The sequence below is a fragment of the Bos grunniens genome, chromosome 4 (assembly GCF_055505025.1).
Source record: "Bos grunniens cultivar Pamir isolate PY7600 chromosome 4, Bosgru_T2T1.0, whole genome shotgun sequence".
Taxonomy (NCBI): domain Eukaryota; kingdom Metazoa; phylum Chordata; class Mammalia; order Artiodactyla; family Bovidae; genus Bos; species Bos grunniens.
In genome coordinates, this window is record NC_141168.1 from 11,165,951 (window position 1) to 11,188,649 (window position 22,699).

The 22,699-nt window shown below is 38.1% G+C and overlaps 1 long non-coding RNA gene across 4 annotated transcripts in view; it reads left to right on the forward strand.

Annotated features, from left to right (window-relative positions):
* The first annotated feature begins 352 nt into the window (after window positions 1-352).
* Window positions 353-22,699, forward strand: part of LOC147373536 (uncharacterized) — a 94,275-nt gene continuing 71,928 nt past the window's right edge. For 2 of the 4 annotated variants that reach the window (XR_015163100.1, XR_015163101.1), the window contains exon 1: window positions 353-970. This is a non-coding gene — a long non-coding RNA (uncharacterized LOC147373536). The remainder of the gene's footprint in view (window positions 971-22,699) is intronic. The other 2 variants (XR_015163099.1, XR_015163098.1) reach the window with 2 other exon arrangements.

Here is a 22,699-nt window from a genome sequence, read left to right on the forward strand (position 1 = left end):
TGGAAATTCTCGAGCATCTACCCCCAAAACCAGAGTCTGCCTACTTTCTGCTTTGTGCTCTCACCTACACCTCTGACTTTACGGGGGGCTGTCTCCCACTACCTCTCTCTGAAAAAAGAGTTAGCTTACAGCTCCAGTTAACAATTCCTGGGTGTGACAGTGTTTCAACCTACAAACTCCTTTGGAAGTCCTCTAGCCTGCCTGAATAGGTTTTTCCGGCCACATGTGATTGCTCAGAGCCTCCCAACTGTGAGAGGCATGAGATGTTCTAAACTGTCTAAACACAGATTATTTTGAGTAGCTAAAAGATTGATTAGAAATTGTACTGGTGAAGGGTTTTTCACTTATTGGGCCAATGTTTGCTGCTAAGTCTCCATACTCCTTACCTACTGTGTCCTTGGCAGTGTATTGATTGATATAATGGGTGTATAGAAATGTAAGTAGTAGCCTCAATGTTTGTAACCTTGGACCCTTGAGTTAACTCTTTTCTTGATTGAGCCCACCTCACCTTTGCCCTATAGGAATGCAGCTTTGTCCAGTGCTTTTTTGGAGGCTGGTGCCTGACTTTGGAATAATCACCTTTAGAGAAAGATAAGTTTCTTAAAATGTTAACAGGCCTCCTGGCCAGAAGATGATGTAATTCACCTGAACTTTTGCATATGATAAGTTTGAAAGCCTGGCTTCGATTAGAACCAAGAGCTGCTGTCCTTGCATGACTCCACCCCTTCCCCCATTATCCTCTATGCACAACTTAAGGTATAAAAACTACTTTGGAAAATAAAGTGCTGGCCTTGTTTACCGAAACTTGGTCTCCCCATGTCGCGCTCTCTCTCTCAAATTCTGGCTGAGTCTCCATCTGGAGCGCGGAACCCACCATGCTTGCTAATTATGCCTGGGCTTCTAAGATCCGACCGGGGAGGCCTCCGTGTCTCCTCTCCTTCAGGAGAACAGAAGGACGCCTGCGGCCTACGTAAGTGGTGCAAACTTCTTGTCTTGAAGTTTTATTGGTCTCCTGCATAAACCAAAATACTCAGCCTCTTTTCTCTGCTGAATTTTCCTACTGAGCTATCCTCATTCTATTACTCTTTATATCTTTGATAAAATATTTAAATAAATAGGTCGCCGACGCCGTCCCCGCTTCGAATACCCTGGATCATCCGGGGCTGGTCCCCGGCACCTGATGGTAGATTAATTGCTATAATTCGACAGGAATGGGATGTGCTTCTGGTTTACTATACTGCTTGAGTGAGGAAATTTCAGAGGTTTCCAGTAGTCATTCCTGTTATGTTGGCCATTTTTCCATGGGTCAGAGAGCTAATATGGAATTTCTACGAATTGTGAATTATGTCTATTTCCATTATACATTCAGAAAGTAACCATATAATGATTTACTACCTGGTCCTACTACAAGTTCAGTTTGGCCCAGCACTCCATCTCTCACCTTACATCAAAAATACACACTTTACCTAATGAGCTACAGTGACATTTTTGGTGTTCAGGAATTAATCAATTTAGAGCCAGTGTCTGCTAATCTTTGAAAAGTCTCAGTGTTTCTCCCTAGTGAACAGTTGTTCTCGTAGATTGTCTTAAGTCCTTTAAGAGGAAAGCATAGAGGAAGATTTATGTTCTATACTGTGATAATTCTAGGGCTTCCCTGGTGGCTCAGATGGTAAAGAATCTTCCTGCAAGGCAGGAAACCTGTGTTACATCCCTGGGTCAGGAAGGTCCCCTGGAAAAGGTAATGGCTACCCACTCCAGTATTCTTGAGAATTCCATGGACAGAGTAGTCTGGCGGGTCTCAGAGTTGGACACAACTGAGCCACTTTTACTTTCTTAGAAGATTTATGCTCTATACTGTGATAATGCTGGAGGGTTTTTCTCAAATAGACCTGGCTTCTCTTTGTTTTTTTAATAAACAATTTTTGAACAGTTTTATGTTTACAGAAAAAAATTACACAATAATACAGTGTCCATATCTCCTCCCAGTTTCTCTTATTATTAACATATTATGTTAACCAAAATATTCATTTGGGTTTTCTATAAGATGTTACAAAGACTCACAAAAATTTATTTGGCTAATCCAATACTAATTAGCATGGTTCATTTGTTAAAACTAACAAATTAGTATTGATATATATTTTTATTAACTTAAGTCCATACTCTATTCAGATTTCCTTTGTTCTTACTTTTCTGTTCCATGATCCCATCCAAAATAATACATTGCATTTGGCTCAAATTTCTCTTGATTGTGCAGTTTCTCAGAATTTCCTTGTACTTGATGACCTTGATAGTTTCTAGGAGTCTGGTTGGGTATATTTAGGATGTTTTGTTGGAATTTGTCTGATGTTTCTCATGGTTAGAATAAAGATATGGATTTGGGACAAATATCATAGAAGAAAAACACCATTTTGCCACTCATATAAAGGGTACATATATTAACATGATTTATCTATGCTGATAGTGACCTTGATTAACTGACTGAGGTATTATTTGTCAGATTTCTCCATACTCCCCATTTCAGATTTCACTTTTCTAGAGGAAGTAAAATGCATATAGCCCAAGTAGGGAGTCACATTACTCCTTAAGGTTAGGATGAAGGGTTTATATATTAATAGATTATCTGAATTTCATATACATGGGAGATTTCCCTCTTCTCCCATTTGAACTCATAGATATTTATCTTATACTTTGCATTAAAATACAATACCTATTTATTATTTATCACTCGAATTGTTCTAGCTTTAGCTGCTGTGAACTCTTTCAGATGGCTTTTGTGTGCCTTTGACATACTCTAATCATTACAATTTTTTGAGCAAATATTTACTTGATAAGCACTATGGGATGCTCCAGACTCATCTTGTATTTTCCCCCATCTGTCTCATAATCAGTTATTTCTCAAAGAAGCCCTCAGTGTGTGTTTTGCTGGAGAAATATTGTAGCTCCTAGGCCCTTTCAGCACACACAGCAAAGATATATATGTGTGTATACTAACCTGTGCATATACATGTATCTAAAAATATTTATATTGAACCACATATATATTAAATTAAGCATGAGTTCTTACTGTCTTCAAAACTAACCCATCACCTCATGGATGATTCTAACAGCTTCTGCTTGCTTATCTGTAAAGTGCCACTTCAACTGGCTCTCACAATCAGTCAGCTCAGTTCAGTCACTCAGTCGTGTCCAACTCTTTGCGACGCCATGAATCACAGCACACCAGGCCTCCCTGTCCATCACCATCTCCCAGAGTTCACTCAAACTCAAGTCCATTGAGTCGGTGGTACCATCCAGCCATCTCATCCTCTGTCGTCCCCTTTTCTACCTGCCCCCAATCCCTCCCAGCATCAGAGTCTTTTCCAATGAGTTAACACTTCGTATGAGGTGACCAAAGTACTGGAGTTTCAGTTTTAGCATCATTCCTTCCAAAGAAAACCCAGGGCTGATCTCCTTCAGAATGGACTGGTTGGATCTCCTTGCAGTCCAAGGGACTCTCAAGAGTCTTCTCCAACACCACAGTTCAAAAACTTCAATTCTTCAGTGCTCAGCTTTCTTCACAGTCCAGCTCTCACATCCATACATGACCACAGGAAAAACCATAGCCTAGACAAGACGGACCTTTGTTGGCAAAGTAATGTCTCTGCTTTTCAATATGCTATCTAGATTGGTTATAACTTTCCTTCCAAGGAGTAAGCGTCTTTTAATTTCATGGCTGCAGTCACCATCTGGAGTGATTTTGGAGCCCAAACAAATAAAGTCTGACACTGTTTCCACTGCTTCCCCATCTATTTGCCATGAAGTGATGGGACCGGATGCCATGATCTTTGTTTTCTAAATGTCGAGCTTTAAGCCAACTCTTTCACTTCATCAAGAGGCTTTTGAGTTCCTCTTCACTTTCTGCCATAAGGGTGGTGTCATCTGCATATCTGAGGTGATTGCTATTTCTCCCAGCAATCTTGATTCCAGCTTGTGCTTCTTCCAGACCAGCATTTCTCATGATGTACTCTGCATACAAGTTAAATAAGCAGGGTGACAACATACAGCCTTGACATACTCCTTTTCCTATTTGGAACCAGTCTGTTGTTCCATGTCCAGTTCTAACTGTTGCTTCCTGACCTGCATATAAGTTTCTCAAGAGGCAGATCAGGTGGTCTGGTATTCCCATCTCTTTCAGAATTTTCCACAGTTTATTGTGATCCACACAGTCAAAGGCTTTGGCATAGTCAATAAAGCAGAAATAGATGTTTTTTCTGGAACTCTCTTGCTTTTTCAATGATCCACAGGATATTGGCAATTTGATCTCTGGTTCCTCCGCCTTTTCTAAAACCAGCTTGAACATCTGGAAGTTCACTGTTCATGTATTGCTGAAGTCTGGCTTTGAGAATTTTCAGCATTACTTTACTAGCATGTGAGATGAGTGCAATTGTGTGGTAGTTTGAGCATTCTTTGACATTGCCTTTCTTTGGGATTGGAATGAAAACTGACCTTTACCAGTCCTGGTGCCACTACTGAGTTTTCCAAATTTGCTGGCATATTGAGTACAGCACTTTCAAAGCATAATCTTTCAGAATTTGAAAGAGCTCAACTCAAATTCCATCACCTCCACTAGCTTTGTTCGTAGTGATGCTTTCTAAGGCCCACTTGACTTCACATTCCAGGATGTCTGGCTCTAGGTCAGTGATCACACCATCGTGATTATCTGTGTTGTGAAGATCTTTTTTGAACAGTTCTTCTGTGGATTCTTGCCACCTCTTCTTAATATCTTCTGCTTCTGTTAGGTCCATATCTTTTCTGTCCTTTATCGAGCCCATCTTTGCAAGAAATGTTCTCTTGGTGTCTCTAATTTTCTTGAAGAGATCTCTAGTCTTCTTTCCCATTCTGTTTATTTATTTATTTTTTCTCTATTTCTTTGCATTGATCACTGAGGAAGGCTTTCTTATCTCTTCTTGCTATTCTTTGGAACTCTGCATTCAGATGCTTATATCTTTCCTTTTCTCCTTTGCTTTTCACTTCTCTTCTTTTCACAGCTATTTGTAAGGCCTCCCCAGGCAGCCATTTTGCTTTTTTGCATTTCTTTTCCATGGGGATGGTATTGATCCCTGTCTCCGGTACAATGTCACGAACCTCCATCCATAGTTCATCAGGCACAGTATCTATCATATCTACTCCCTTAAATCTTTTTTTCACTTCCACTGTATAATCATAAGGAATTTGATTTAGGTCATACCTGAATGGTCTGGAAGAAACACAAACTGGAATCAAGATTGCCAGGAGAAATATCAATAACCTCAGATATGCAGATGACACCACCCTTATGGCAGAAAGTGAAGAGGAACTCAAAAGCCTCTTGATGAAAGTGAAATTGGAGAGTGAAAAGGTTGGCTTAAAGCTCAACATTCAGAAAACGAAGATCATGGCATCCGGTCCCACCACTTCATGGGAAATAGATGGGGAAACAGTGGAAAGTGTCAGACTTTATTTTTCTGGGCTCCAAAATCACTCCAGATGGTGACTGCAGCCATGAAATTAAAAGACGCTTACTCCTTGGAAGGAAAGTTATGACAAACCTACATAGTATATTGAAAAGCAGAGACATTACTTTGCCAACAAAGGTCCGTCTTGTCTAGGCTATGGTTTTTCCTGTGGTCATGTATGGATGTAAGAGTTGGACTGTGAAGAAGGCTGAGTGCCAAAGAATTGATGCTTTTGAACTGTGGTGTTGGAGAAGACTCCTTGGACCTCAAGGAGATCCAACCAGTCCATTCTGAAAGAGATCAGCCCTGGGATTTCTTTGGAAGGAATGATGCTAAAGCTGAAACTCCAGTACTTTGGCCACCTGATGTGAAGAGTTGACTCATTGGACAAGACTCTGATGCTGGGAGGGATTGGGGGCAGGAGGAGAAGGGGACGACAGAGGATGAGATGGCTGGATGGTATCACTGACTCTATGGTCGTGAGTCTCAGTGAACTCTGGGAGTTGGTGATGGACAGGGAGGCCTGGCATGCTGCGATTCATGGGGTCGCAAAGAGTCGGACACGACTGAGCGACTGATCTGATCTGATCTGAATGGTCTAGTGGTTTTCCCTACTTTCTTCAATTTATGTCTGAATTTGGCAATAAGGAGCTCATGATCTGAGCCACAGTCAGCTCCCAGTCTTGTTTTTGCTGACTGTATAGAGCTTCTCCATCTTTGGCTGCAAAGAATATAATCAATCTGATTTCGATGTTGACCATCTGGTCATGTCCACGTGTAGAGTCTTCTCTTGTGTTGTTGGAAGAGGGTGTTTGCTATGACCAGTGCATTCTCTTGGCAAAATTCTATTAGCTTTTGCCCTGCTTCATTCCGTATTCTAAGGCCAAATTTGCCTCTTACTCCAGGTGTTTTTTGACTTCCAACTTTTGCATTCCAGTCCCCTATAATGAAAAGGACATCTTTTTTGGGTGTTAGTTCTAAAAGGTCTTGGAGGTCTTCATAGAACTGTTCAACTTCAGCTTCTTCAGCGTTACTGGTTGGGGCATAGACTTGGATTACTGTGATATTGAATGGTTTGCCTTGGAAATGAACAGAGATCATTCTGTTGTTTTTGAGATTGCATCCAAATACTGCCTTTTGGACTCGTTTGTTGACCATGATGGTTACTCCATTTCTTCTAAGGGATTCTTGCCCACAGTAGTCGGAGAAGGCAATGGCACCCCACTCCAGTACTCTTGCCTGGAAAATCCCATGGACGGAGGAGCCTGGAAGGTTGCAGTCCATAGGGTCGCTGAGGGTCGGACACGACTGAGCAACTTCCCTTTCACTTTTCACTTTCATGCATTGGAGAAGGAAATGTCAACCCACCCCAGTGTTCTTGCCTGGAGAATCCCAGGGACAGGGGAGCCTGGTGGGCTGCCGTCTATGGGTCGCACAGAGTCGGACATGACTGAAGTGACTTAGCATCAGCTGACAGTAGTAGATACAATGGTCATCTGAGTTAACTTCACCCATTCCAGTCCTTTTTAGTTCTCTGATTCCTAGAATGTCAACATTCACTCTTGCCATCTCCTGTTTGGCCACTTCCAATTTGCCTTGATTCATGGACCTGATATTCCAGGTTCCTATGCAATATTGCTCTTTACAGCATTGGACCTTGCTTCTGTCATCAGTCACATCCACAGCTGGGTATTGTTTTTGCTTTGGCTTCATCCCTTCATTCTTTCTGGAGATATTTCTCCACTGATCTCCAGCAGCAGGGCTCTCACAATACCCCCATCCATTTCCTTATATGGTCAATATAAAGTAACAATTAGTGGGTGTCCAGGAGTATCAGAATTATTAATCTGTACCTCCATGGAGAACATTTTCAAGTAATGGACAGAGATTATGTTCAACACCTTTAGACTTTAGTTGTCCACGCACGTATGCTATGTTGTTTCAGTCACATCCAACTCTGCACCCCCTTGGACTTTAGCCTGCCGGGCTCCTCTGTCAATGGAGGTTCTCCAGGCGAGAATACTGGAGTTGGTTGCCATGCCCTCCTCCAGGAGATCTTCCCAACCCAGGGGTCAAACCCGCATCTCTTATGTCTCCTGCATTGGCAGGCAGGTTCTTTACTACTAGCGCCACGTTAGTTTTACATACTTTATTCATTTCCAAAGCTACTGTGATCAGCAATTTCCTTCAGCTCTCTTTGGTGTGGCTGTTTAATTCATGTGCAGTGCAGATAACTTCTTTTTTCACAGTCTGTAGTCTTTCTGCAGATCCCACAACATCCTAAATGATTTTTTTTTCTTTTAAATTATATACCCAAACTTTCTCTTTGCTATTAAGTCCTAAGGATGTTGACAAATGTATAATGTTTTCTTTCACTCAGCAATATACATTTAGAGTTACTCCATGTCTTTTTATGGCTTGATAGCCCATTTCTTGATTTTGATAAATACATTCCAGTGTATAGTAATACCATAGTTTATCCGTTCATATTTTAAATAACATTTATTTGTTTCCAATTTGGGGTGCTATCAATACTTTAAATACCTCATTCTTCTTCTTTTTGCATGGTTTCTGATATGAAGTCCTATTATTTCTTAGCCCTTTTTCATTATTGGTAAGGTGTGATTTTTTTTTTCTACTATTTCAAGATTTTCTCATTGTCTTTAGTTTTCTGCAGGTTAAGTATGATACAAGTATATGCAAAATTGTTGCTACTTCCTTGGTTTTCTGTGAATTTCCTGGATCTGTGGTTTGACATCTTTAATTAGCTTTGAAAAGTTCTCAGTCATTAGTACTTCAGATATTCCTTCTCCTCCTTTTTGTCTTTCACCTTATAGTGTTTCTATTATATAAATATTACAGGCATACCTCATTTTATTATTCTTCACTTTATTTTGCTTTGCAGATAATGATTTTTTTTTCAACAAATTGAAGGTTTAGATCATAACTTAGATCATAACTATCAGAACCATTTTTCTAATAACATTTGCTTACTTCATGCCTCTGTGTCACATTTTGGTAATTCTTGCAATATTTTAAGCTTTGTTATTATTGTGATAAATGATCTTTCTTACTATTATGACTTGCTGAAGGCTCAGATGATGGTTAGCATTTTTTACCAGTTAAGTCTTTTATAGTATGTATATATTTTTAGATATAACACTCTTAAACACTTAATAGATTATAGTAAAGCATAAACATAACTTTTATAAGAAATCACAAACCTAAAAACCTGCAGGATTTGCTTTATTGCAATACTCATTTTATTGTAATGGTCTGGGACTAAACCTACAGTGTCACCCACGTCTGCCTCTTTACCTTTTGCAATTATTCCACTCTTCTTGCATGTTCTTTTATGTTTTCCTTTTCAGTATTTTTTCTCCCTGCATATCAGTCTGGAAAGTTTGACTCATTTAACTTGAAGCTCACTGATTCTTATTTTGGCCATGTCCAGTCTATTGATGAGCCCAAAACAAATGCATTTTTATTTATGTTAGAATGTTTGATTTTCAGCATTGCTTTTGATTTTCTTGGAGTTGTCATTTCTCTATGAAAACTCTCATCTATTCGAGCATGTGTCCTCTTGCATACCTTCATTAGACTCCTTCACATATTACTCATAGTTATTACAATTGAATTTCCTGTCTGATAGTTTCAATCTATGTAATATAGGAGTTTGGTTCTGATGAGTGTTTTGTCTCTTCAGACTGTGTATTTTTGGATTTTAGTAGCATTCCTTGTATTTTTTTTTTAATTGAAAACAACACAGGAAATATGAGGTGACTGCAAATTAACATGTGTTTAGCCAGTTTTCCCAACATCACTTACTGGAGAGGCTACCCTTTCCCCATTGAGTATGATTTGCTCCCTTGTCCAGTATTATTTTACTATATGTGATGGTTTATTTCTGGGCTCAGTTCTGTCCTGTTGGGTCTATGTGTGTATCTCTATGCTGGCACCATACTGATTTTATTACTATAGTTTGTAATGTAGTTTGAAAGGCAGTGTCATGACTCTAGCTTTGTTTCCCTTTCTCAAGAATGCTTTCGCTATTCAGGGTCTTTGTGGTTCTACATGAATTTTGAATTAATTTATATTTCTGTGAAATGTACCATAAAATTATTTGATAGGAATTACATTAGATTGATGGATGGTTTTGAATAGTATGGGCGTATAAATGATATTCTTCTCCTCTATGAAGATAGGATATCTTTTCATTTATTTGCTTTCAATTTCTTTCATCAAAGTCTCATAGTTTTCAGTGTACAAGTATTTCATTTTCTTCCTTAAATTTATCCTTAGGTATTTTACCTTAATTTTTGATATGATTGTGAGTGGGATCATTTTCTTTCTTTATTTTTCAGGTATTTTATTGTCATTGTATGGAAACACAACTGATTTCTGTATATTGATTGGTTTACTGCAGCTTTACAGTTTTTGTCAATTAGTTCCAACAATTTTGATGGGGCCTTTAAGATTTAATATATATAAAAGCATATCATCTGCAGAGGTAATTTTAACTATTCCTTTATAATTTGAATGCCTTTTCTTTTCTCTCTTGTCTGATTGCTCTTACTAGGAATTACAATACTATATTGAATTGCATTTGTGATAGTGGGTGCTCTTGTCTTTTTCCTGATATTAGAATACTTTCAGCCTTTAAGTTTTGAAGTTTCTGTCAATAAAACCTATGAATGTGTCAGGACCTCACTAAGACTAGGGTCCCAGTTGTTCTTCCTATAAAGCTAGTATCCATTCAACCTCCAGCAATTTGTCAAAATTGCTAGTTAAATATTCCTACCAATTCTTGACTGTAGCAGTTTGTGCTCCAAGATAACTGATCTCAGCTGTGATTCTCTATATTTTCCCATCCTTTCAAATTTGGGGTTGTCAATTTGTCCTGTGACATCAATTCTCTGATGGGCCTAAGAAAAGTTGTTGATTTTCATTCATTTATCCTTTTTTTTTTTAACTCTGTTCTGAGAATCATAGGTGGTAATTTCTAAGGTTGTCAGATGTCATAACTGAAATTAGAAACCTGGAAAAATGTTTAAAATTAAGATGACAGCATTCGAGCTTCCATTTTAATCAAGAGGGTTAAGGCTTATTTTGTGACTTAAGTCTGGACATTAGGTTCAGTTCAGTTCAGTTGCTTAGTCGTGTCCAATTCTTTGAGACCCACTGGACTACAGCACTCCAGCCTTCCCTGTCCATCACCAACTCCCAGAACTTGCTCAAAATTACATCCATCCAGCCAGTGATGCCATTCAACCATCTTATCCTTGGTCATGCCCTTATCCTCCTGCCTTCAATCTTTCCCAGCATCAGAGTCTTTTCAAATTTGTCAGTTTTTTGCATCAGGTGGCCAAAGAATTGGAATTTCAGCTTCACCATTAGTCCTTCCAAAGAATATTCAGGACTAATTTCCTTTAGGATTGACAGGTTTGATCTCCTTGCAGTCCAAGGGATTCTCAAGAGTCTTCTCCAATACCACAGTTCAAAAGCATCAATTCTTCAGCACTCAGCTTTCTTTATAGTCCAACTCTACATCCACACATGACTCCTGGAAAAATCATAGCTTTGACTAGATGGACCTTTATTGGTAAAGTAATGTCTCTGCTTTTTAATGTTCTGTCTAGGTTGGTCATAACTTTTCTTCCAAGGAGCAAGCATCTTTTAATATCATGGCTGCAATCACCATATGCAGTGATTTTAGAGCCCCCCAAAATAAAGCCAGTCACAGTTTCAATTGATTCCCCATCTATTTGCCATGAAGTGATGGGACCAGACCCCATGATCTTAGTTTTCAGAATGTTGAGGTTTAAGCCAACTTTTTCACTCTTCTCTTTCACCTTCATCAAGAAGCTCTTTAGTTCTTCTTCACTTTCTGCATAAGGGTGGTGTCATCTGCATATCTGAGGTAACTGATATTTCTCCCAGCAATCTTGATTCCAGCTTGTCCTTCCTCCAGCCCAGTGATTCTTATGATGTACTCTGCATATAAGTTAAATAAGCAGGGTGCCAAAATACAGACTTCAGATCAGATCAGTCGCTCAGTCATGTCTGACTCTTTGTGATCCCATGAATCGCAGCATGCCAGGCCTCCCTGTCCAACACCAACTCCCAGAATTCACTCAAACTCACGTCCATCGAGTGGGTGATGCCATCCAGCCATCTCATCCTCTGTCATCCCCTTCTCCTCCTGCCCCCAATCCCTCCCTGCATCAGAGTCTTTTCCAATGAGTCAACTCTTCGCATGAGGTGGCCCAAGTACTGGAGTTTCAGCTTTAGCATCATTCCTTCCAAAGAAATCCCAGGGCTGATCTCTTTCAGAATGGACTGGTTGGATCTCCTTGCAGTCCAAGGGACTCTCAAGAGTCTTCTCCAACACCACAGTTCAAAGGCATCAATTCTTCGTTGCTCAGCCTTCTTCACAGTCCAACTCTCGCATCCATACATGACCACTGGAAAAACCATAGCCTTGACTAGATGAACCTTTGTTGGCAAAGTAATGTCTCTGCTTTTCAATATGCTATCTAGGTTGGTCATAACTTTCCTTCCAAGGAGTAAGCGTCTTTTAATTTCATGGCTGCAGTCACCATCTGCAGTGATTTTGGAGCCCAGAAAAATAAAGTCTGACACTTTCCACTGTTTCCCCATCTATTTCCCATGAAGTGATGGGACCGGATGCCATGATCTTCGTTTTCTGAATGTTGAGCTTTAAGCCAACATTTTCATTCTCCACTTTCACTTTCATCAAGAGGCTTTTGAGTCCCTCTTCACTTTCTGCCATAAGGGTGCTGTCATCTGCATAGCTGAGGTTATTGATATTTCTCTCAGCAATCTTGATTCCAGCTTGTGTTTCTTCCAGTCCAGTGTTTCTCATGATGTACTCTGCAGATAAGTTAAATCAACAGGGTGACAATATACAGACTTGACATACTCCTTTTCCTATTTGGAACCAGTCTGTTGTTCCATGTCCAGTTCTAACTGTTGCTTCCTGACCTGCATACAAATTTCTCAAGAGGCAGGTTAGGTGGTCTGGTATTCCCATCTCTTTCAGAATTTCTCACAGTTTGCTGTGATTCACACAGTCAAAGGCTTTGCCATAGTCAATAAAGCAGAAATAGATGTTTTTCTGGAACTCTCTTCCTTTTTCAGTGATCCAACGAATGTTGACAATTTGATCTCTGGTTCGTCTGCCTTTTCTAAATCCAGCTTGAATATCTGTAAGTTCATGGTTCATGTGTTGTTGAAGCCTGGCTTGGAGAATTTTGAGCATTTCTTTGCTAGTGTGTGAGATGAGTGCAATTGTGTCATAGTTTATACTTTCTTTGGCATTGCCTTTCTTTGGGATTGGAATGAAAACTGAGCTTTTCCAGTCCTGTGTCCATGCCTGAGTTTTCCAAATTTGCTGACATATTGACTGCAGCACTTTAACAGCATCATCCTTTAGGATTTGACATTAGTTTACATGCCATGATTTTCTATTACAGCAATTTATGTGGAGATTTGGTCAACATACATAGTTTATGGTGAAGATGATTTTCAGTTATACATCAAAAATATTGTAGTATGTTGTTCATCCCTTTCATTCCTGGGGACAATATTATCAGCTAGACAGTCCCAGAGACCCTAGAAAGCTAACATATTCTGATTAATGGTATAATCCTACTACTTTTCATGGTAAACAGACTCTTCCTTCTTTGTGATTAAATACTTCCATTTACAATGAAATCCATTCATCCCAAATGAAATCAGGGACCCATTTCAGTACCAGCATCCCCTCATGGTCATGCCTGACCCACAAAGGAAAACAATTACATTTTATTTTTTTCCCAAGGATATAGGTGTTCCCCTTCCTAATCTATATTCATAAGCATAACAAACAGAATATCTTCTTCATATTATTGTGAGATGTCATTGAGGGGGTAGTGTGAGGTTTGCAGAAATTAAATACATTCCAACTTTCTTGTCTCTTGATGTTGTTTATATTCTCCATATTATGCCTGAGAGGATCTATCATATCCACCTCACTAAAGGAATGTTATTTTTTAAGTCCAAGCTTCAGTCAACCAGCAAGTAGTTGAAGCTACTTTCAGCTGCATAAGACAACAAATTAAACCAAGAATATCTAGTAAGGGCATGTCCTGATGTTTTATTCTAACCTTAGTCTAGCATCCTTAAAATCCACTCTTATACCCGTCCCTGAGGTTTCTGTTGACATATATTTGCAAAATCTGGAGACTGCTTTGTGTGTCAGCTATTTCGTCCTGGATCGTAGTGTGTGTCTGGCCCCCTCTATCATGCTTATATAATACTTTAGCTGTGAGCTTGGTGCCAGCAAGGGGCAATGGTGGTAGGCTTGAGGAGGATCACTATCTCTTTATAAGACACATGCTCAGGTAAGATTTACATTTTCAGCAAAGTGAGGCAACTCTCTTTATTTTTTTAAAGTTTTATTGGAGTATAGTTGCCTTCCCATGCTGTGTTCTACTGTATGGCAAAGTGAGTCAGCTTTACATATCCATACATCCCCTCTTTTTTCGATTTCCTTCCCATTTACGGGCTTCCCTTGTGGCTCAGACTCTAAAGAAGCTGCCTGCAATGCAGGAGACCAGAGTTTGATCCCTGGGTTGGGAAGCTCCCTTGAGAATGGAATGGCAACCACTCCTGTAGACTTGCCTGGAGAATTCCATGGGTACAGGAGCGTGGCAGGCTACAGTCCATGGGGTCTCAGAGTCGGACAAGGCTGAGCGACTAACACTCTCACTCTTAGGCCACCACGGAGCATTGAGTAGTGTCCCTTTGCTATAGAGCAGGTTCTCGTTAGTTATCTATTTGATACATAGTATCAATATTATGCAATTGTCAATCCCAGTCTCCCAATTTACTACATGTCCCGTTTTCTCCTTGGTATCCATAGGTTTGTTTCTATGTCTATGTGTCTATTTCTGCTTTGTAAATTGGTATAGATTGTCTATGCCAATTTTTTCAGATTATACAGTGTTTGTTTTTCTCTTACTTACTTCACTCTGCATGATGGTATCTAGGTTCTTCTATGTCTCTCCAAATGATCCAGTTTTGTTCCTTTTTATGGAGGTGAGACTCTTTAGACATAGATGAACAGCTACTTTCACAGACAGAGGAGCCAGGGTGACTGAGTGCACAACATTCTCAGCATAAGTGGACCTCACTAAATGTCTTCATTCTAAAGGTGTTGGCCCTTGTACTTCCCAATCAAACCCTAACTTTCATGTGAGAAACTGAGCAAGATTATAACTTAAATTAGCATTCTAATTCTGTAAGTAGCACAGTTAAATTTTTGATTTAATGGTGAAAAATTCGACTTTAACCAGATGTTCAACAGCATCATAAATAAACCAACCCCAAAATCCTATAATTGAAGGACAGGGACAACCACTGGTATCAGTCAAGGTTCTGATATAAGGCAGAAAGTATGTTAGTAATTTAAATGCGCAGAGATTTACTAAAATACAACTTTCTCAGTGAAGCATTCTTTTAACACTCTGTTTGAAAATGCAACCTTCTGTATTGCCTAGATGACATGTGATTTATTTTCCTCCAAAATTCATACTGCCACTTTAAAAAATACATATTTTTATTGTTACATCTTATGTGTGTTTTATTACACTAAAGTGTATGCTCCGCACTATCAGAGATGTTTGTCTCTTTTGTTCATTGTGTTATACCTACCACTTAGAACAGTGCCTGTGAAACGGCAAATCTTAGGAAACATTTGATAAAGAAATTGACCAAACTCTATTTGAAATGAAGAAAGAGTGCTTCCTAGAGAAGGGGAGTGGGTGTGAATTTCCTTTCCAGCATTAGGACAAATTATAATCCTAATACAATTGAGATATAAGTGAAATATATACATTTTTAGAAGCCTGATGAGATGTTCTTATGAGAGGTTATTCTAAGAAAAATGATGATGTGTTTATGAATAATTTTTGACTTTAAATATTGAAAGCACAAAACTTTACCATTTGAGAAAAAGTAAGAGACTTTTAAAATCATTTTAAGTTATATATATATATATTAATAATAAAATGGAAATATGATGGTAAGGACCTGATGATAGTGCAATGAAGTTGTACATTTAGTAAATGTTTTTGTGCTTTTAGCTTCACTAAACAAACTAATATTTCTGACATTGAAAATTAATATGTTCTTACATCTACTTTAGAAAAAGTATTCCATCTGCACATTGGTTATATCTGTCTTTTCTGTTTACACCCTGGACTTCTTGCCCAGGGCAAAAGGAGTAAAAAGAACTAGAAATGGTATTTATTACAAAGAGTAATCAACCATAAAGACTATAATTGAACACTCAAGTGTAGTCATTACATGATTAATTACTTTGGCAAATCAGCCTCCTACATATATCATGAAAATATTCAAAGGAGCTAGAACAGAATATACAAAAAGCAGGCTTGTCATTAGCAAACTCACTGCCATCCATAGCTTGCTTGTTTTCAGTATTTCTTAGTTTTCACCATTGTTCCTCCCTTTAATCCTCTATACTAATGACATTTTAAGATAAATACTTTGATTGCATAGTAGCAATGCAGGCAAATGTTTTTTCAAGTTTTTGTCACACAAACAAAAGACTGACCACGATGGCTTATTTGGCAACTTACATGTCTATCATTGACAGATCTATTGTTGATCGATAAACTGCTCTCATTTCTAACATTTCTATATTGCTTCAGTTTAATAGGAACCATATCAAAATAGTTTTTTCTTAAGTTAATAACATTCAGTACTAATTACAAGGCTGTGGGGAAAAAAGTGTAGAGAATAGAGTCACATGTGGTGAAAACTGTGATGGCTTCTTTTGCTCTGGCTGTTCTCATGTCTGGTTATAAAATTTAGAACTTCTGAATCTGTACTACAAACTGGAGAAGAAGTAGGCTGAGCTGGAATAGGAGGGGAGTCACACTTTAGATGGCAGATCAGAGAGGTGGGAAGAACCCAGATCTGGATTACATCACTAAACTATTGAGACAAGTAAAGGTAGAATGTGTCCTGAATTTGAACACGGAGTATCCGCAGGTGCATTCTCTTACTCAGAAACCTATAATGTTCTTCATTACACCTATGTAGTTATTAAAATCATTTAATTGTACAGTTATAAAAAAAAAAAACAGGAATCTACCTTGGATTTACTTTTTCACAATACAACTCGGAATGAATTTTATATAGTCTTCTTTCTGAATTATTTTTTTGAGCATAATCTCCTCTAGCTTCATCGATGTTGTTGCAAATAGCAGGATTTCATTTCTTCAGTTCAGTTCAGTCGCTCAGTCATGTCTGACTCTTTGTGACCCATGGACTGTAGCAGGCCCGGCCTCCCTGTCCATCACCAACTCCCAGAGTTTACCCAATCTCATGTCCATTGAGTCAGTGATGCCATCCAACCATCTCATCCTCTGTTGTCCCCTTTTCCTTCTGCATTCAATTTTCCCCAGCATCAAGTTCTTTTCAAATGCATCAGCTCTTCACATCAGGTAGCTAAAGTACTAGAGTTTCAGCTTCAACATCAGTCCTTCCAGTGAATACCCAGGATTGATCTCCTTTAGGACAGGTTGGTTGGATCTCCTTGCAGTCCAAGGGACTCTCAAGAGTCTTCTCCAACACCACAGTTCAAAAGCATCAATTCTTTGGTGCTCAGCTTTCTTTACAGTCCAACTCTCACATTCATACATGACCACTGGAAAAACCATAGCCTTGACTAGACAGACCTTTGTTGGCAAAGTATTGTCTCTGCTTTTTAATATGCTGTCTCAGTTGATCATAACTTTCCTTCCAAGGAGTAAGCGTCTTTTAATTTCATGGCTACAGACACCATCTGCAGTGATTATGGAGCCCAAAAAAATAAAGTCAGCCTCTGTTTCCACTGTTTCCCATCTATTTGCCATGAAGTGATGGGGCCAAATGCCATGATCTTTGTCTTCTGAATGTTGAGCTTTAAGCCAACTTTTCCACTCTCCTCTTTCACTTTCATCAAGAGGCTGTTTAGTTCCTCTTCACTTTCTGACATAAGGGTGGTGTCATCTGCATATCTGTGGTTACTAATATTTCTCCTGGCAATCTTGATTCCAGCTTGGGCTTCATCCAGACCACTGTTTCTCATGATGTACTCTGCATATAAGTTAAATAAACAGGGTGACAATATACAGCCTTGACTAACTCCTTTTCTTATTTGGAACCAGTCTGTTGTTCCATGTCCAGTTCTAAATGTTGCTTCCTGACCCTCATATGAACAGATTTCCCAAGAGGCAGGTTAGGTGGTCTGGTATTCCCATCTCTTTCAGAATTTTCCAGTTGATTGTGATCCACACAGTCAAAGGCTTTGGCATAGTCAGTAAAACAGAAATAGATGTTTTTCTGGTACTCTCTTGCTTTTTCCATGATCCAGCAGATGTTGGCAATTTGATCTCTGGTTCCTCTGCCATTTCTAAATCCAGGTTGAACTTCTAGAAGTTCACGGTTCATGTATTGCTGAAGCCTGGCTTGGAGAATTTTGAGCATTACTTTCCTAGCGTGTGAGATGAGTGCAATTGTGCGGTAGTTTGAGCATTCTTTTCATTGCCTTTCTTTGGGATTGGAATGAAAACTGACCTTTTCCAGTCCTGTGGCCACTGCTGAGTTTTCCAAATTTGCTGGCATATTGACTGCAGCACTTTCACAGCATTGTCTTTTAGGATTTGGAATAGCTCAGCTGGAATTCCATCACCTCCACTAATTTTGTTCGTAGTGATGCTTTCTAAGGCCCACTTGACTTCACATTCCAGGATGTCTGCCTCTAGGTGAGTTATCACACCATCATGATTATCTGGGTCGTGACGATCTTTTTTGTTGCCACCTCTTCTTACTATCTTCTGCTTCTGTTAGGTCCATATGATTTCTATACTTTATTATGACTTTTTATTATTTCTGTCCTTTATTATTTCCTTTCAAATGACTGATTAATATTTCATCATATATTTTAATGTTTATGTATATATGTATACATATCATGTGTATAGGTTATATATATATATACATATATGCATATGTACACACACACATGTGTACACACACCCACACCATCAAAGGAAATTTGTTTTATTTCTCTAACCTGGCTGTTGCGAATAATGCTGCAGTAAAATGGGTGCACAGATATCTCTTTGAGATGCTAATTTCCAAGCTGCATGCTGAATTGCTTCAGTCATGTGCATCTCTTTGCGATCCTGTGGATGGTAACCTGCCAGGCTCCTCTGTCCATGTGATTCTCCAGGCAAGAATACTTAGTGGGTTGCCGTGCCCTCTCTGAATATATACCCGAGAGTGGGGTTACTGGATCATATGGCATTCAATATTTAATTTTCTGATTAAAAGATCTATTTTCCATAATGGCTGAATCATTCTACATTCTTACCAACAGTGTTTTCTCTATATCCTCGCCAACATTTGTTATCCTTGTCTTTTTGATGATAGCCCTCTTAATAGGGGTGAGGTGGTATCTCATTGTCATTTTTATTTGCATTTCCCTGATGGTAAGTAAGTTTGAGCACCTTTTCATATATATACTATCTATTTATATATCTTCTTTGGAAAATTTTTCTTTTCAGGTTCCTGGCCCATTTTAATTTTATTGTTATTATTATTTTGCTATTAAACTGTATGAAACCTTTACATATTTTGGATATTAACCCTTTATCAGATACAGTGCCTTTTACAGGCACATAGTTCTCTGGTGGCTCATACAGTAACAAATCCACCTGCAATGCAGGAGACCTGGGTTTGATCCCTGATGGGAAGATCCCTTGGAGAAGGGAATGGCTAACCACTCCAATATTCTTGCTTGGAGAATTCCATGTTCAGAGGAGCCTGGCAGGCTATGATCCATGATGTCACAAAGAGTCAGACATGGCTGAGTGACTAATAAACACAAAACAGACTAGTGAAATAGAATAGAGTGTTCTGACACAAGCCCACATATTTATGATTCAATAAGTTTTCACGAAGGTGCCAGGAACATACAATGAAGAAAGGGTAGTCTCATCAATAAATGGTGTTGGGAAAACTGGTTATCCACATGGAAGAAAATGACAATGGAGTTTTGTTTTATACCATTCACAAAAATTAACTCAAATGGATTAAAGAATTAAATATAAGACCTGAAACCATACAACTCCTAGAAGTAGACTTATGAAAAAAATATCCTTGACATTAGTGTTGGCAATATATTTTTATGGATAAGACATCAAAAGAATAGGCATAAAATAACCAAGTGAAGCTACATTAAACTAAAGAGCTCCTGCACAGTAATGGAAAACATAAACTGAAAAGATTCTACAGAACAGAAACAATTTTAAAATCAAGTCAAAACAGATCTTCTAATATAAAGAATATATCCATTAAGAAAAGAAATAGCCCTCAGAATGTTTGACCAAAAGTTAATTAAGATTAACTACAAATAGAAATGATAAATTTATGAGGAAATCACCAAAATACAGCACAAAGATAAAAATATATGAAAATATCAGTGCCTTAAGGGAAGGAGAAAGGAAGAGTAAGACAGTAGAAGTTGAATAAGAAGTAACTAAAGATTGGGGAGTAAGTCAATATTTAAAGAGAAGTTGGTATATGTATTATAAAATGCTGAAAGAAAAAAGACTTTGCTGATGGAAGAAACACATTAAGTACTGAGCAAGACTAACAAGGGAAATGCCACTGGAAAAGAGCCATAGTGAAACAGAAAAGCAATGACAAATCTGAACAAGAAATTTGGGCTAACTATAGACTTTAATTATTAACAAAAGATGCCAAAAGGTCACAAAATATGTTCAATTATTGTAAAAAATAATCTCCTATCTCGAATTTTACATCTGAGGAAAGTAGACATTTAGATGAACAAATTCAGAAAGGTTGTGGTTTCCTGGGCATAATTTTTAAAGTACTAAAAATATCCTCCAGTTAAATCTAAAACCAGAAAGAAGTGGAAAACTAAACCTACTAACGAACAAAATAGTTGTCAAATGTGTGTATAAATTACAACTGACTGTAAAAACATAAATAATACTGGGTGTTCATGGTTGGAAAAAAGTCAGAGATTTAAGTTTTCTGTACTATGTACTCTGGATATTGGGATTATTTCTCCTATAAAAAGTACATAAAGTACTGATATATTACCTTAAAAATGTTAAATTTATAGCTGAAATTACAACAAAAGAAATCTAAAATGCTTAAAGAAATGTCTAAAATATAGAAACCTTGTTGCGTTTCTTAAAAATGTGGAACACATTTATTAAATGAGAGTGCAAGAGAAAACAAAGTACAAAATAAATAAAGAGATGTAAAGAGCAGACATTTCTTTCTTCCTTTGTGATAAGGTAGACATGTGCTTGCTTTATCACTGCAGTGAATACATGTCCAATCTTGTTAGGGTTATGGTACTTTATAGTTTCTATCATCTTTTTCCATATTAATGAATTAGCTTTTAAAACTTTACTACCTTTAAAATTTTTGCTTTGTTCATCATTGTTTTCAATAGTCTATACATTCTCTTTTTAAAGCTGTTCTTTCATTGATTTTTTAAACAGGACTTTACACATAAAATGCTTTCTCAGTATTTGTTTTTATTTTTTCCTTTTTTAAATATATATTTATTTTAATTGGAGGCTAATTACTTTACAATATTGTACTGGTTTTGCCATACATTGACATGAATCCACCATGGGTGTGCATATGTTCCCCATCCTGAACCCCCCTCCCAACCTCCCTCCCCATCCCATCCCTCTGGGTCATCCCAGTGCACCAGCCCCGAGCATCCTGTATCATGCATCGAACCTGGACTGGCAATTCGTTTCACATATGATAATATACATGTTTCAATGCCATTCTCCCAAATCATCCCATCCTCGCCCTCTCCCACAGAGTCCAAAAGACTGTTCTATACATCTGTGTCTCTTTTGCTGTCTCGCATACAGGGTTATCGTTACCATCTTTCTAAATTCTAAGCAGACGAATGGATAAGAAAGCTGTGGTACATATACACAATGCAATATTACTCAGCCATTACGAAGAATACATTTAAATCAGTTCTAATGAGGTGAATGAAACTGGAGCTTATTATACAGAGTGAAGTAAGCCAGGAAGAAAAACACCAATATAGTATAATAACACATATATATGGAATTTAGAAAGATGGTAACGATAACTCAATACTTGTTTCTAAAATGTCTTTAATTTTGTCACAGTCTTGTATGATGATTTTAATAGACATAATATTTCTAATAGTTATTTTTTCATTGAAAATACTTACTTTGTCTCCTGGTATCTTTATTCACTAGAAATAAACCTAAAATTAATCTAATCACTGTCCCAGGATTGTATCTATTCTTAGTTACTTTTGCCTCATTATTAAGTGTGTATAGGTGGATTTACTTTTTTTCCCCACCACTTAAGAATCAAAGTGAATTTTAAATTTGCCACCAAGTGATAATCCAGTAATTTCAAGTTTACCTTTGAGATTAGGCTGTTGCCACCCACTATCGCAAGTTATCTTAATAGAGCATGATTATTGGTTATTCCATCTTCCTCCTCTGTATTATTTGTATTATTTTCCTGTACCACCACCAGTATTTCCTTGACCTTACAAATTAGCTACTTATACCTGAATCCTCTTTTTGTGGAAACTCTAACAGAAATGATAATAAATAACATTTTTGTTTTGCATCCACATATTTTTCACAACCACTTATTTCAGAAGTTCCCCAGTACGTTGTAGATTGATTTCCCTCTCCCCAGTCTATTCATGTTCCTGGTTATCTTATTCAGTCTTTGGTTTTGAATACAATTAAAATAATTTCCAAGGCCCAGACTCTTGCCTGAAACTTAGAGTCATATACCCAACTGCCTGCATGATTTCTCCACTTGGAAGTAAATACTTTATTTAAAAAATATGATTGAAATATAATTGCTTTACAATGTTACTAGTTTCTTTCTGTACAACAGCTAAATAAGTACATGTATCTCCTCCCTCTTAGGCCTCCCTCCCAACCCCCCAGTTTCACCCGTCTAGGTCATCACAGAGCACCACGCTGCTTCCCTGAGCTATTCAGCATGTTCCCATTTGCTACCTGTTTTATACATGGCAGTGTGTATATGTCAGTCATAGTCTCTCAATTTGTCCCATCCTCCCCTTCCTCCAT